This window comes from Dendrobates tinctorius, unplaced genomic scaffold (genome assembly GCF_039654945.1).
Source record: "Dendrobates tinctorius isolate UK_male_01 unplaced genomic scaffold, ASM3965494v1 ptg000300l, whole genome shotgun sequence".
NCBI classification, from domain to species: Eukaryota; Metazoa; Chordata; class Amphibia; order Anura; family Dendrobatidae; genus Dendrobates; species Dendrobates tinctorius.
In genome coordinates, this window is record NW_027361967.1 from 54,466 (window position 1) to 69,693 (window position 15,228).

Here is a 15,228-nt window from a genome sequence, read left to right on the forward strand (position 1 = left end):
GCTCTTCCTTTCAAAGCCCTGCTGTGTGGCCAAACAGTAGTTTCTGAAGAAATGTGGTGCATCACCGTATTTGTGAGAAATCTAACATTTCTAATATCCAAACAAAATAAATGGAGGTTTAAAAATTAATGCAGACGAAAAGTACGCATATAAAAAATGTTATTTATTGACTTTTTTGGGGTGGTGTGACAAGTTTGTAATCACAAGGAATGGTAACATTTCTGCTGACTAGCATGGAAGGAGTTAAGTTCCAATTGCATATCGAAGTCAGGATGGCCGAGCGGTCTAAAGCGCAGCGTTCAGGTCGCAGTCTCCCCTGGAGGCGTGGGTTCAAATCCCACTTCTGACATCAACATTTAATTTCAAGAAACTTTATCTTCATTTATTGATTAGATGAGGTCAAACAAAACTTAGTAATGTGGTTTTGAAAAATTTCCTGAGAGTCTTTGGAGTGAATCTGAATTTGTCCTCTCAAAAAAGAACTCTAGGAACATCAAACAGATTTTTTGTGCATATGTCTGTTGTTCTTTTGGCACTAGAAAAATCCTTTGGACAGTCAATGAGGAGGGACTATTTCACCTCTTTTTGTTCTCTGTCCCTATTAGGGTAGGGAATCAACCTTCTACAGTGCTGTCATGAAATATATCTAGAAACGGATTTGCTGGTAAGTCTACTTTCATAGTTTTCACCTCATACATCAATAGACCATAACGATACTTAATAAACAAAAACTTAACAAGTTGGTAATCATAGTTTAAAAAATGTGAAATGCCCATGTCATTCTGACATGTTTCAGCACATTTTGGGACAAATGGTCTCACTTTTAACAATCAATAAAATATTTTCTCTAAATTTTTGTCTCTTTTTTGCTCCAATTGTTTGCATCTCATAAAAAATAAAACTTGATGTAACATTATGCATGCAAATTGTGTTTTATGTGTGACCATGACCTATTCTAGAAGCACAGGGTCAGAATTATACTGTTGCATGGAGACAAACTGAAAATGTAAAAATTCAATGGCAAAATTGCTGTCTTTTTCTACTCATTCACAAATAGTAAATGAATGTTATTAAATATGTACAGCAAAATGGAAGGCGTTTCAAATAGAAATCATGCTTCAAAAAACAGTCAAATGAAAAATTATAATATATCCCTCCAGGTGTGACACTTGACATTTGCAGAGTGTCAAACCCCCCAGAAAACGTATAGATATGGCTGAAATAGCTCAGTTGGGAGAGCGTTAGACTGAAGATCTAAAGGTCCCTGGTCCAATCCCGGGTTTCGGCAAAATGCTTTTTCTTCACCGTTTAAATTTTAAGGAGATATTAAACAAAGCACATGGACTGATCATGATCAAAAGGCCTAAAAATCTTAACTATCTACAGAAAACAAAATGTTAAAAATTTGAGAAACGGTAACTTTTTCCTTTTGAACACATGAATGTTTTTTAGTAATTTTTCCTCTATTTTGTTTTATTTCAGATTGACTTAGCTGTAAGAGGATTAAAAGGTAACCTGATAGCTGAAACAGACAGCACTTATCAGACACTAGCTGAATGATTATAGTCAGCTTGTTTGACTTTGAAACACTGAGGCATTACTGAGACAAATGTCCTTAAAAAATATGCTGTGGACAACGTCAAAAAGGCAAAAAACACAAGCTCCACACAGGTCCGTCATCTTTAATTTGAAATATAGGAGGTTTCTACTTTAATGGTGAGACAAAGCATCTATATATTTGACATTGCTCCAGTGAGTAGAGCCCACTTAAAAATGTATGGGTTGCTTGCCTCTGCAAGCAAAAGCTGGGCACTAAACTGGCATACTTGCAATGCTGGATGGTTCAGAGTGAAAACACCTATAGGCTGACAATAGTAATTGCAGGTGTTGATTAACTCATTGTGCAAAATAATTTCTAAAATGTGGTCACTTTGGGAGGTTTTCTGCTGTTTTGGTACTCTGCAAATTTCATCTGCAAGGTATTCCTGCAAAATCTGCATTGCAAAACCCAAATAGGAATCTTCCTTTCAAAGCCCTGCTGTGTGGCCAAACAGTAGTTTCTGAAGAAATGTGGTGCATCACCGTATTTGTGAGAAATCTAACATTTCTAATATCCAAACAAAATAAATGGAGGTTTAAAAACTAATGCAGACGAAAAGTACGCATATAAAAAATGTTATTTATTGACTTTTTTGAGGTGGTGTGACAAGTTTGTAATCACAAGGAATGGTAACATTTCTGCTGACTAGCATGGAAGGAGTTAAGTTCCAATTGCATATCGAAGTCAGGATGGCCGAGCGGTCTAAGGCGCTGCGTTCAGGTCGCAGTCTCCCCTGGAGGCGTGGGTTCAAATCACACTTCTGACATCAACATTTAATTTCAAGTAACTTTATCTTCATGTAATGTGGTTTTGAAAAATTTCCTGAGAGTCTTTGGAGTGAATCTGAATTTGTCCTCTCAAAAAAGAACTCTAGGAACATCAAACAGATTTTTTGTGCATATGTCTGTTGTTCTTTTGGCACTAGAAAAATCCTTTGGACAGTCAATGAGGAGGGACTATTTCACCTCTTTGTGTTTTCTGTCCCTATTAGGGTAGGGAATCAACCTTCTACAGTGCTGTCATGAAATATATCTAGAAACGGATTTGCTGGTAAGTCTACTTTCATAGTTTTCACCTCATACATCAATAGACCATAACGATACTTAATAAACAAAAACTTAACAAGTTTGTAATCATAGTTTAAAAAATGTGAAATGCCCATGTCATTCTGACATGTTTCAGCACATTTTGGGACAAATGGTCTCACTTTTAACAATCAATAAAATATTTTCTCTAAATTTTTGTCTCTTTTTTGCTCCAATTGTTTGCATCTCATAAAAAATAAAACTTGATGTAACATTATGCATGCAAATTGTGTTTTATGTGCGACCATGACCTATTCTAGAAGCACAGGGTCAGAATTATACTGGTGCATGGAGACAAACTGAAAATGTAAAAATTCAATGGCAAAATTGCTGTCTTTTTCTACTCATTCACAAATAGTTAATGAATGTTATTAAATATGTACAGCAAAATGGAAGGCGTTTCAAATAGAAATCATGCTTCAAAAAACAGTCAAATGAAAAATTATAATATATCCCTCCAGGTGTGACACTTGACATTTGCAGAGTGTCAAACCCCCCAGAAAATGTATAGATATGGCCGAAATAGCTCAGTTGGGAGAGCGTTAGACTGAAGATCTAAAGGTCCCGGGTTTCGGCAAAATGCTTTTTCTTCACCATTTACATTTTAAGGAGATATTAAACAAAGCACATGGACTGATCATGATCAAAAGGCCTAAAAATCTTAACTATCTACAGAAAACAAAATGTTAAAAATTTGAGAAACGGTAACTTTTTCCTTTTGAACACATGAATGTTTTTTAGTAATTTTTCCTCTATTTTGTTTTATTTCAGATTGACTTAGCTGTAAGAGGATTAAAAGGTAACCTGATAGCTGAAACAGACAGCACTTATCAGACACTAGCTGAATGATTATAGTCAGCTTGTTTGACTTTGAAACACTGAGGCATTACTGAGACAAATGTCCTTAAAAAATATGCTGTGGACAAAGTCAAAAAGGCAAAAAACACAAGCTCCACACAGGTCCGTCATCTTTAATTTGAAATATAGGAGGTTTCTACTTTAATGGTGAGACATAGCATCTACATATTTGACATTGCTCCAGTGAGTAGAGCCCACTTAAAAATGTATGGGTTGCTTGCCTCTGCAAGCAAAAGCTGGGCACTAAACTGGCATACTTGCAATGCTGGATGGTTCAGAGTGAAAACACCTATAGGCTGACAATAGTAATTGCAGGTGTTGATTAACTCATTGTGCAAAATAATTTCTAAAATGTGGTCACTTTGGGAGGTTTTCTGCTATTTTGGTACTCTGCAAATTTCATCTGCAAGGTATTCCTGCAAAATCTGCATTGCAAAACCCAAATAGGGCTCTTCCTTTCAAAGCCCTGCTGTGTGGCCAAACAGTAGTTTCTGAAGAAATGTGGTGCATCACCGTATTTGTGAGAAATCTAACATTTCTAATATCCAAACAAAATAAATGGAGGTTTAAAAATTAATGCAGACGAAAAGTACGCATATAAAAAATGTTATTTATTGACTTTTTTGGGGTGGTGTGACAAGTTTGTAATCACAAGGAATGGTAACATTTCTGCTGACTAGCATGGAAGGAGTTAAGTTCCAATTTCATATCGAAGTCAGGATGGCCGAGCGGTCTAAGGCGCTGCGTTCAGGTCGCAGTCTCCCCTGGAGGCGTGGGTTCAAATCCCACTTCTGACATCAACATTTAATTTCAAGTAACTTTATCTTCATGTAATGTTGTTTTGAAAAATTTCCTGAGAGTCTTTGGAGTGAATCTGAATTTGTCCTCTCAAAAAAGAACTCTAGGAACATCAAACAGATTTTTTGTGCATATGTCTGTTGTTCTTTTGGCACTAGAAAAATCCTTTGGACAGTCAATGAGGAGGGACTATTTCACCTCTTTGTGTTCTCTGTCCCTATTAGGGTAGGGAATCAACCTTCTACAGTGCTGTCATGAAATATATCTAGAAACGGATTTGCTGGTAAGTCTACTTTCATAGTTTTCACCTCATACATCAATAGACCATAACGATACTTAATAAACAAAAACTTAACAAGTAGGTAATCATAGTTTAAAAAATGTGAAATGCCCATGTCATTCTGACATGTTTCAGCACATTTTGGGACAAATGGTCTCACTTTTAACAATCAATAAAATATTTTCTCTAAATTTTTGTTTCTTTTTTGCTCCAATTGTTTGCATCTCATAAAAAATAAAACTTGATGTAACATTATGCATGCAAATTGTGTTTTATGTGCGACCATGACCTATTCTAGAAGCACAGGGTCAGAATTATACTGGTGCATGGAGACAAACTGAAAATGTAAAAATTCAATGGCAAAATTGCTGTCTTTTTCTACTCATTCACAAATAGTCAATGAATGTTATTAAATATGTACAGCAAAATGGAAGGCGTTTCAAATAGAAAACATGCTTCAAAAAACAGTCAAATGAAAAATTATAATATATCCCTCCAGGTGTGATACTTGACATTTGCAGAGTGTCAAACCCCCCAGAAAACGTCTAGATATGGCCGAAATAGCTCAGTTGGGAGAGCGTTAGACTGAAGATCTAAAGGTCCCTAGTCCAATCCCGGGTTTCGGCAAAATGCTTTTTCTTCACCGTTTACATTTTAAGGAGATATTAAACAAAGCACATGGACTGATCATGATCAAAAGGCCTAAAAATCTTAACTATCTACAGAAAACAAAATGTTAAAAATTTGAGAAACGGTAACTTTTTCCTTTTGAACACATGAATGTTTTTTAGTAATTTTTCCTCTATTTTGTTTTATTTCAGATTGACTTAGCTGTAAGAGGATTAAAAGGTAACCTGATAGCTGAAACAGACAGCACTTATCAGACACTAGCTGAATGATTATAGTCAGCTTGTTTGACTTTGAAACACTGAGGCATTACTGAGACAAATGTCCTTAAAAAATATGCTGTGGACAAAGTCAAAAAGGCAAAAAACACAAGCTCCACACAGGTCCGTCATCTTTAATTTGAAATATAGGAGGTTTCTACTTTAATGGTGAGACAAAGCATCTACATATTTGACATTGCTCCAGTGAGTAGAGCCCACTTAAAAATGTATGGGTTGCTTGTCTCTGCAAGCAAAAGCTGGGCACTAAACTGGCATACTTGCAATGCTGGATGGTTCAGAGTGAAAACACCTATAGGCTGACAATAGTAATTGCAGGTGTTGATTAACTCATTGTGCAAAATAATTTCTAAAATGTGGTCACTTTGGGAGGTTTTCTGCTGTTTTGGTACTCTGCAAATTTCATCTGCAAGGTATTCCTGCAAAATCTGCATTGCAAAACCCAAATAGGGCTCTTCCTTTCAAAGCCCTGCTGTGTGGCCAAACAGTAGTTTCTGAAGAAATGTGGTGCATCACCGCATTAGTGAGAAATCTAACATTTCTAATATCCAAACAAAATAAATGGAGGTTTAAAAATTAATGCAGACGAAAAGTACGCATATAAAAAATGTTATTTATTGACTTTTTTGGGGTGGTGTGACAAGTTTGTAATCACAAGGAATGGTAACATTTCTGCTGACTAGCATGGAAGGAGTTAAGTTCCAATTGCATATCAAAGTCAGGATGGCCGAGCGGTCTAAGACGCAGCGTTCAGGCCGCAGTCTCCCCTGGAGGCGTGGGTTCAAATCCCACTTCTGACATCAACATTTAATTTCCAGAAACTTTATCTTCATTTATTGATTAGATGAGGTCAAACAAAACTTAGTAATGTGGTTTTGAAAAATTTCCTGAGAGTCTTTGGAGTGAATCTGAATTTGTCCTCTCAAAAAAGAACTCTAGGAACATCAAACAGATTTTTTGTGCATATGTCTGTTGTTCTTTTGGCACTAGAAAAATCCTTTGGACAGTCAATGAGGAGGGACTATTTCACCTCTTTTTGTTCTCTGTCCCTATTAGGGTAGGGAATCAACCTTCTACAGTGCTGTCATGAAATATATCTAGAAACGGATTTGCTGGTAAGTCTACTTTCATAGTTTTCACCTCATACATCAATAGACCATAACGATACTTAATAAACAAAAACTTAACAAGTTGGTAATCATAGTTTAAAAAATGTGAAATGCCCATGTCATTCTGACATGTTTCAGCACATTTTGGGACAAATGGTCTCACTTTTAACAATCAATAAAATATTTTCTCTAAATTTTTGTCTCTTTTTTGCTCCAATTGTTTGCATCTCATAAAAAATAAAACTTGATGTAACATTATGCATGCAAATTGTGTTTTATGTGTGACCATGACCTATTCTAGAAGCACAGGGTCAGAATTATACTGGTGCATGGAGACAAACTGAAAATGTAAAAATTCAATGGCAAAATTGCTGTCTTTTTCTACTCATTCACAAATAGTAAATGAATGTTATTAAATATGTACAGCAAAATGGAAGGCGTTTCAAATAGAAATCATGCTTCAAAAAACAGTCAAATGAAAAATTATAATATATCCCTCCAGGTGTGACACTTGACATTTGCAGAGTGTCAAACCCCCCAGAAAATGTATAGATATGGCCGAAATAGCTCAGTTGGGAGAGCGTTAGACTGAAGATCTAAAGGTCCCTGGTCCAATCCCGGGTTTCGGCAAAATGCTTTTTCTTCACCGTTTACATTTTAAGGAGATATTAAACAAAGCACATGGACTGATCATGATCAAAAGGCCTAAAAATCTTAACTATCTACAGAAAACAAAATGTAAAAAATTTGAGAAACGGTAACTTTTTCCTTTTGAACACATGAATGTTTTTTAGTAATTTTTCCTCTATTTTGTTTTATTTCAGATTGACTTAGCTGTAAGAGGATTAAAAGGTAACCTGATAGCTGAAACAGACAGCACTTATCAGACACTAGCTGAATGATTATAGTCAGCTTGTTTGACTTTGAAACACTGAGGCATTACTGAGACAAATGTCCTTAAAAAATATGCTGTGGACAAAGTCAAAAAGGCAAAAAACACAAGCTCCACACAGGTCCGTCATCTTTAATTTGAAATATAGGAGGTTTCCACTTTAATGGTGAGACAAAGCATCTACATATTTGACATTGCTCCAGTGAGTAGAGCCCACTTAAAAATGTATGGGTTGCTTGTCTCTGCAAGCAAAAGCTGGGCACTAAACTGGCATACTTGCAATGCTGGATGGTTCAGAGTGAAAACACCTATAGGCTGACAATAGTAATTGCAGGTGTTGATTAACTCATTGTGCAAAATAATTTCTAAAATGTGGTCACTTTGGGAGGTTTTCTGCTGTTTTGGTACTCTGCAAATTTCATCTGCAAGGTATTCCTGCAAAATCTGCATTGCAAAACCCAAATAGGGCTCTTCCTTTCAAAGCCCTGCTGTGTGGCCAAACAGTAGTTTCTGAAGAAATGTGGTGCATCACCGCATTAGTGAGAAATCTAACATTTCTAATATCCAAACAAAATAAATGGAGGTTTAAAAATTAATGCAGACGAAAAGTACGCATATAAAAAATGTTATTTATTGACTTTTTTGGGGTGGTGTGACAAGTTTGTAATCACAAGGAATGGTAACATTTCTGCTGACTAGCATGGAAGGAGTTAAGTTCCAATTGCATATCAAAGTCAGGATGGCCGAGCGGTCTAAGACGCAGCGTTCAGGCCGCAGTCTCCCCTGGAGGCGTGGGTTCAAATCCCACTTCTGACATCAACATTTAATTTCCAGAAACTTTATCTTCATTTATTGATTAGATGAGGTCAAACAAAACTTAGTAATGTGGTTTTGAAAAATTTCCTGAGAGTCTTTGGAGTGAATCTGAATTTGTCCTCTCAAAAAAGAACTCTAGGAACATCAAACAGATTTTTTGTGCATATGTCTGTTGTTCTTTTGGCACTAGAAAAATCCTTTGGACAGTCAATGAGGAGGGACTATTTCACCTCTTTTTGTTCTCTGTCCCTATTAGGGTAGGGAATCAACCTTCTACAGTGCTGTCATGAAATATATCTAGAAACGGATTTGCTGGTAAGTCTACTTTCATAGTTTTCACCTCATACATCAATAGACCATAACGATACTTAATAAACAAAAACTTAACAAGTTGGTAATCATAGTTTAAAAAATGTGAAATGCCCATGTCATTCTGACATGTTTCAGCACATTTTGGGACAAATGGTCTCACTTTTAACAATCAATAAAATATTTTCTCTAAATTTTTGTCTCTTTTTTGCTCCAATTGTTTGCATCTCATAAAAAATAAAACTTGATGTAACATTATGCATGCAAATTGTGTTTTATGTGTGACCATGACCTATTCTAGAAGCACAGGGTCAGAATTATACTGGTGCATGGAGACAAACTGAAAATGTAAAAATTCAATGGCAAAATTGCTGTCTTTTTCTACTCATTCACAAATAGTAAATGAATGTTATTAAATATGTACAGCAAAATGGAAGGCGTTTCAAATAGAAATCATGCTTCAAAAAACAGTCAAATGAAAAATTATAATATATCCCTCCAGGTGTGACACTTGACATTTGCAGAGTGTCAAACCCCCCAGAAAATGTATAGATATGGCCGAAATAGCTCAGTTGGGAGAGCGTTAGACTGAAGATCTAAAGGTCCCTGGTCCAATCCCGGGTTTCGGCAAAATGCTTTTTCTTCACCGTTTACATTTTAAGGAGATATTAAACAAAGCACATGGACTGATCATGATCAAAAGGCCTAAAAATCTTAACTATCTACAGAAAACAAAATGTAAAAAATTTGAGAAACGGTAACTTTTTCCTTTTGAACACATGAATGTTTTTTAGTAATTTTTCCTCTATTTTGTTTTATTTCAGATTGACTTAGCTGTAAGAGGATTAAAAGGTAACCTGATAGCTGAAACAGACAGCACTTATCAGACACTAGCTGAATGATTATAGTCAGCTTGTTTGACTTTGAAACACTGAGGCATTACTGAGACAAATGTCCTTAAAAAATATGCTGTGGACAAAGTCAAAAAGGCAAAAAACACAAGCTCCACACAGGTCCGTCATCTTTAATTTGAAATATAGGAGGTTTCCACTTTAATGGTGAGACAAAGCATCTACATATTTGACATTGCTCCAGTGAGTAGAGCCCACTTAAAAATGTATGGGTTGCTTGTCTCTGCAAGCAAAAGCTGGGCACTAAACTGGCATACTTGCAATGCTGGATGGTTCAGAGTGAAAACACCTATAGGCTGACAATAGTAATTGCAGGTGTTGATTAACTCATTGTGCAAAATAATTTCTAAAATGTGGTCACTTTGGGAGGTTTTCTGCTGTTTTGGTACTCTGCAAATTTCATCTGCAAGGTATTCCTGCAAAATCTGCATTGCAAAACCCAAATAGGGCTCTTCCTTTCAAAGCCCTGCTGTGTGGCCAAACAGTAGTTTCTGAAGAAATGTGGTGCATCACCGTATTTGTGAGAAATCTAACATTTCTAATATCCAAACAAAATAAATGGAGGTTTAAAAATTAATGCAGACGAAAAGTACGCATATAAAAAATGTTATTTATTGACTTTTTTGAGGTGGTGTGACAAGTTTGTAATCACAATGAATGGTAACATTTCTGCTGACTAGCATGGAAGGAGTTAAGTTCCAATTGCATATCGAAGTCAGGATGGCCGAGCGGTCTAAGGCGCTGCGTTCAGGTCGCAGTCTCCCCTGGAGGCGTGGGTTCAAATCACACTTCTGACATCAACATTTAATTTCAAGTAACTTTATCTTCATGTAATGTGGTTTTGAAAAATTTCCTGAGAGTCTTTGGAGTGAATCTGAATTTGTCCTCTCAAAAAAGAACTCTAGGAACATCAAACAGATTTTTTGTGCATATGTCTGTTGTTCTTTTGGCACTAGAAAAATCCTTTGGACAGTCAATGAGGAGGGACTATTTCACCTCTTTGTGTTTTCTGTCCCTATTAGGGTAGGGAATCAACCTTCTACAGTGCTGTCATGAAATATATCTAGAAACGGATTTGCTGGTAAGTCTACTTTCATAGTTTTCACCTCATACATCAATAGACCATAACGATACTTAATAAACAAAAACTTAACAAGTTTGTAATCATAGTTTAAAAAATGTGAAATGCCCATGTCATTCTGACATGTTTCAGCACATTTTGGGACAAATGGTCTCACTTTTAACAATCAATAAAATATTTTCTCTAAATTTTTGTCTCTTTTTTGCTCCAATTGTTTGCATCTCATAAAAAATAAAACTTGATGTAACATTATGCATGCAAATTGTGTTTTATGTGCGACCATGACCTATTCTAGAAGCACAGGGTCAGAATTATACTGGTGCATGGAGACAAACTGAAAATGTAAAAATTCAATGGCAAAATTGCTGTCTTTTTCTACTCATTCACAAATAGTTAATGAATGTTATTAAATATGTACAGCAAAATGGAAGGCGTTTCAAATAGAAATCATGCTTCAAAAAACAGTCAAATGAAAAATTATAATATATCCCTCCAGGTGTGACACTTGACATTTGCAGAGTGTCAAACCCCCCAGAAAATGTATAGATATGGCCGAAATAGCTCAGTTGGGAGAGCGTTAGACTGAAGATCTAAAGGTCCCGGGTTTCGGCAAAATGCTTTTTCTTCACCATTTACATTTTAAGGAGATATTAAACAAAGCACATGGACTGATCATGATCAAAAGGCCTAAAAATCTTAACTATCTACAGAAAACAAAATGTTAAAAATTTGAGAAACGGTAACTTTTTCCTTTTGAACACATGAATGTTTTTTAGTAATTTTTCCTCTATTTTGTTTTATTTCAGATTGACTTAGCTGTAAGAGGATTAAAAGGTAACCTGATAGCTGAAACAGACAGCACTTATCAGACACTAGCTGAATGATTATAGTCAGCTTGTTTGACTTTGAAACACTGAGGCATTACTGAGACAAATGTCCTTAAAAAATATGCTGTGGACAAAGTCAAAAAGGCAAAAAACACAAGCTCCACACAGGTCCGTCATCTTTAATTTGAAATATAGGAGGTTTCTACTTTAATGGTGAGACATAGCATCTACATATTTGACATTGCTCCAGTGAGTAGAGCCCACTTAAAAATGTATGGGTTGCTTGCCTCTGCAAGCAAAAGCTGGGCACTAAACTGGCATACTTGCAATGCTGGATGGTTCAGAGTGAAAACACCTATAGGCTGACAATAGTAATTGCAGGTGTTGATTAACTCATTGTGCAAAATAATTTCTAAAATGTGGTCACTTTGGGAGGTTTTCTGCTGTTTTGGTACTCTGCAAATTTCATCTGCAAGGTATTCCTGCAAAATCTGCATTGCAAAACCCAAATAGGGGTCTTCCTTTCAAAGCCCTGCTGTGTGGCCAAACAGTAGTTTCTGAAGAAATGTGGTGCATCACCGTATTTGTGAGAAATCTAACATTTCTAATATCCAAACAAAATAAATGGAGGTTTAAAAATTAATGCAGACGAAAAGTACGCATATAAAAAATGTTATTTATTGACTTTTTTGGGGTGGTGTGACAAGTTTGTAATCACAAGGAATGGTAACATTTCTGCTGACTAGCATGGAAGGAGTTAAGTTCCAATTGCATATCGAAGTCAGGATGGCCGAGCGGTCTAAAGCGCAGCGTTCAGGTCGCAGTCTCCCCTGGAGGCGTGGGTTCAAATCCCACTTCTGACATCAACATTTAATTTCAAGTAACTTTATCTTCATGTAATGTGGTTTTGAAAAATTTCCTGAGAGTCTTTGGAGTGAATCTGAATTTGTCCTCTCAAAAAAGAACTCTAGGAACATCAAACAGATTTTTTGTGCATATGTCTGTTGTTCTTTTGGCACTAGAAAAATCCTTTGGACAGTCAATGAGGAGGGACTATTTCACCTCTTTGTGTTCTCTGTCCCTATTAGGGTAGGGAATCAACCTTCTACAGTGCTGTCATGAAATATATCTAGAAACGGATTTGCTGGTAAGTCTACTTTCATAGTTTTCACCTCATACATCAATAGACCATAACGATACTTAATAAACAAAAACTTAACAAGTAGGTAATCATAGTTTAAAAAATGTGAAATGCCCATGTCATTCTGACATGTTTCAGCACATTTTGGGACAAATGGTCTCACTTTTAACAATCAATAAAATATTTTCTCTAAATTTTTGTTTCTTTTTTGCTCCAATTGTTTGCATCTCATAAAAAATAAAACTTGATGTAACATTATGCATGCAAATTGTGTTTTATGTGCGACCATGACCTATTCTAGAAGCACAGGGTCAGAATTATACTGGTGCATGGAGACAAACTGAAAATGTAAAAATTCAATGGCAAAATTGCTGTCTTTTTCTACTCATTCACAAATAGTCAATGAATGTTATTAAATATGTACAGCAAAATGGAAGGCGTTTCAAATAGAAAACATGCTTCAAAAAACAGTCAAATGAAAAATTATAATATATCCCTCCAGGTGTGACACTTGACATTTGCAGAGTGTCAAACCCCCCAGAAAATGTATAGATATGGCCGAAATAGCTCAGTTGGGAGAGCGTTAGACTGAAGATCTAAAGGTCCCTAGTCCAATCCCGGGTTTCGGCAAAATGCTTTTTCTTCACCGTTTACATTTTAAGGAGATATTAAACAAAGCACATGGACTGATCATGATCAAAAGGCCTAAAAATCTTAACTATCTACAGAAAACAAAATGTTAAAAATTTGAGAAACGGTAACTTTTTCCTTTTGAACACATGAATGTTTTTTAGTAATTTTTCCTCTATTTTGTTTTATTTCAGATTGACTTAGCTGTAAGAGGATTAAAAGGTAACCTGATAGCTGAAACAGACAGCACTTATCAGACACTAGCTGAATGATTATAGTCAGCTTGTTTGACTTTGAAACACTGAGGCATTACTGAGACAAATGTCCTTAAAAAATATGCTGTGGACAAAGTCAAAAAGGCAAAAAACACAAGCTCCACACAGGTCCGTCATCTTTAATTTGAAATATAGGAGGTTTCTACTTTAATGGTGAGACAAAGCATCTACATATTTGACATTGCTCCAGTGAGTAGAGCCCACTTAAAAATGTATGGGTTGCTTGTCTCTGCAAGCAAAAGCTGGGCACTAAACTGGCATACTTGCAATGCTGGATGGTTCAGAGTGAAAACACCTATAGGCTGACAATAGTAATTGCAGGTGTTGATTAACTCATTGTGCAAAATAATTTCTAAAATGTGGTCACTTTGGGAGGTTTTCTGCTGTTTTGGTACTCTGCAAATTTCATCTGCAAGGTATTCCTGCAAAATCTGCATTGCAAAACCCAAATAGGGCTCTTCCTTTCAAAGCCCTGCTGTGTGGCCAAACAGTAGTTTCTGAAGAAATGTGGTGCATCACCGCATTTGTGAGAAATCTAACATTTCTAATATCCAAACAAAATAAATGGAGGTTTAAAAATTAATGCAGACGAAAAGTACGCATATAAAAAATGTTATTTATTGACTTTTTTGGGGTGGTGTGACAAGTTTGTAATCACAAGGAATGGTAACATTTCTGCTGACTAGCATGGAAGGAGTTAAGTTCCAATTGCATATCAAAGTCAGGATGGCCGAGCGGTCTAAGGCGCAGCGTTCAGGTTGCGGTTTTCCCTGGAGGCGTGGGTTCAAATCCCACTTCTGACATCAACATTTAATTTCAAGAAACTTTATCTTCATGTAATGTGGTTTTGAAAAATTTCCTGATAGTCTTTGGAGTGAATCTGAATTTGTCCTCTCAAAAAAGAACTCTAGGAACATCAAACAGATTTTTTGTGCATATGTCTGTTGTTCTTTTGGCACTAGAAAAATCCTTTGGACAGTCAATGAGGAGGGACTATTTCACCTCTTTGTGTTCTCTGTCCCTATTAGGGTAGGGAATCAACCTTCTACAGTGCTGTCATGAAATATATCTAGAAACGGATTTGCTGGTAAGTCTACTTTCATAGTTTTCACCTCATACATCAATAGACCATAACGATATTTAATAAACAAAAACTTAACAAGTAGGTAATCATAGTTTAAAAAATGTGAAATGCCCATGTCATTCTGACATGTTTCAGCACATTTTGGGACAAATGGTCTCACTTTTAACAATCAATAAAATATTTTCTCTAAATTTTTGTCTCTTTTTTGCTCCAATTGTTTGCATCTCATAAAAAATAAAACTTGATGTAACATTATGCATGCAAATTGTGTTTTATGTGCGACCATGACCTATTCTAGAAGCACAGGGTCAGAATTATACTGGTGCATGGAGACAAACTGAAAATGTAAAAATTCAATGGCAAAATTGCTGTCTTTTTCTACTCATTCACAAATAGTTAATGAATGTTATTAAATATGTACAGCAAAATGGAAGGCGTTTCAAATAGAAATCATGCTTCAAAAAACAGTCAAATGAAAAATTATAATATATCCCTCCAGGTGTGACACTTGACATTTGCAGAGTGTCAAACCCCCCAGAAAATGTATAGATATGGCCGAAATAGCTCAGTTGGGAGAGCGTTAGACTGAAGATCTAAAGGTCCCTGGTCCAATCCCGGGTTTCGGCA

At 36.0% G+C, this 15,228-nt stretch overlaps 7 non-coding genes across 7 annotated transcripts; all 7 read left to right on the top strand.

Annotated features, from left to right (window-relative positions):
- The first annotated feature begins 2,283 nt into the window (after window positions 1–2,283).
- Window positions 2,284–2,366, top strand: TRNAL-CAG (transfer RNA leucine (anticodon CAG)). Its single transcript has one exon. It is a non-coding gene; the product is annotated as a tRNA-Leu (tRNA).
- A 1,891-nt stretch (window positions 2,367–4,257) lies between these two features.
- TRNAL-CAG (transfer RNA leucine (anticodon CAG)) lies at window positions 4,258–4,340 on the top strand. The gene has a single exon. It is a non-coding gene; the product is annotated as a tRNA-Leu (tRNA).
- Window positions 4,341–7,192: 2,852 nt separating this feature from the next.
- TRNAF-GAA (transfer RNA phenylalanine (anticodon GAA)) lies at window positions 7,193–7,265 on the top strand. Its single transcript has one exon. It is a non-coding gene; the product is annotated as a tRNA-Phe (tRNA).
- Window positions 7,266–9,209: 1,944 nt separating this feature from the next.
- On the top strand, window positions 9,210–9,282 carry TRNAF-GAA (transfer RNA phenylalanine (anticodon GAA)). Its single transcript has one exon. It is a non-coding gene; the product is annotated as a tRNA-Phe (tRNA).
- A 995-nt stretch (window positions 9,283–10,277) lies between these two features.
- On the top strand, window positions 10,278–10,360 carry TRNAL-CAG (transfer RNA leucine (anticodon CAG)). Its single transcript has one exon. It is a non-coding gene; the product is annotated as a tRNA-Leu (tRNA).
- A 3,877-nt stretch (window positions 10,361–14,237) lies between these two features.
- On the top strand, window positions 14,238–14,320 carry TRNAR-GCG (transfer RNA arginine (anticodon GCG)). Its single transcript is given in 2 exon segments — window positions 14,238–14,281; window positions 14,286–14,320. It is a non-coding gene; the product is annotated as a tRNA-Arg (tRNA).
- An 835-nt stretch (window positions 14,321–15,155) lies between these two features.
- Window positions 15,156–15,228, top strand: TRNAF-GAA (transfer RNA phenylalanine (anticodon GAA)). Its single transcript has one exon. It is a non-coding gene; the product is annotated as a tRNA-Phe (tRNA).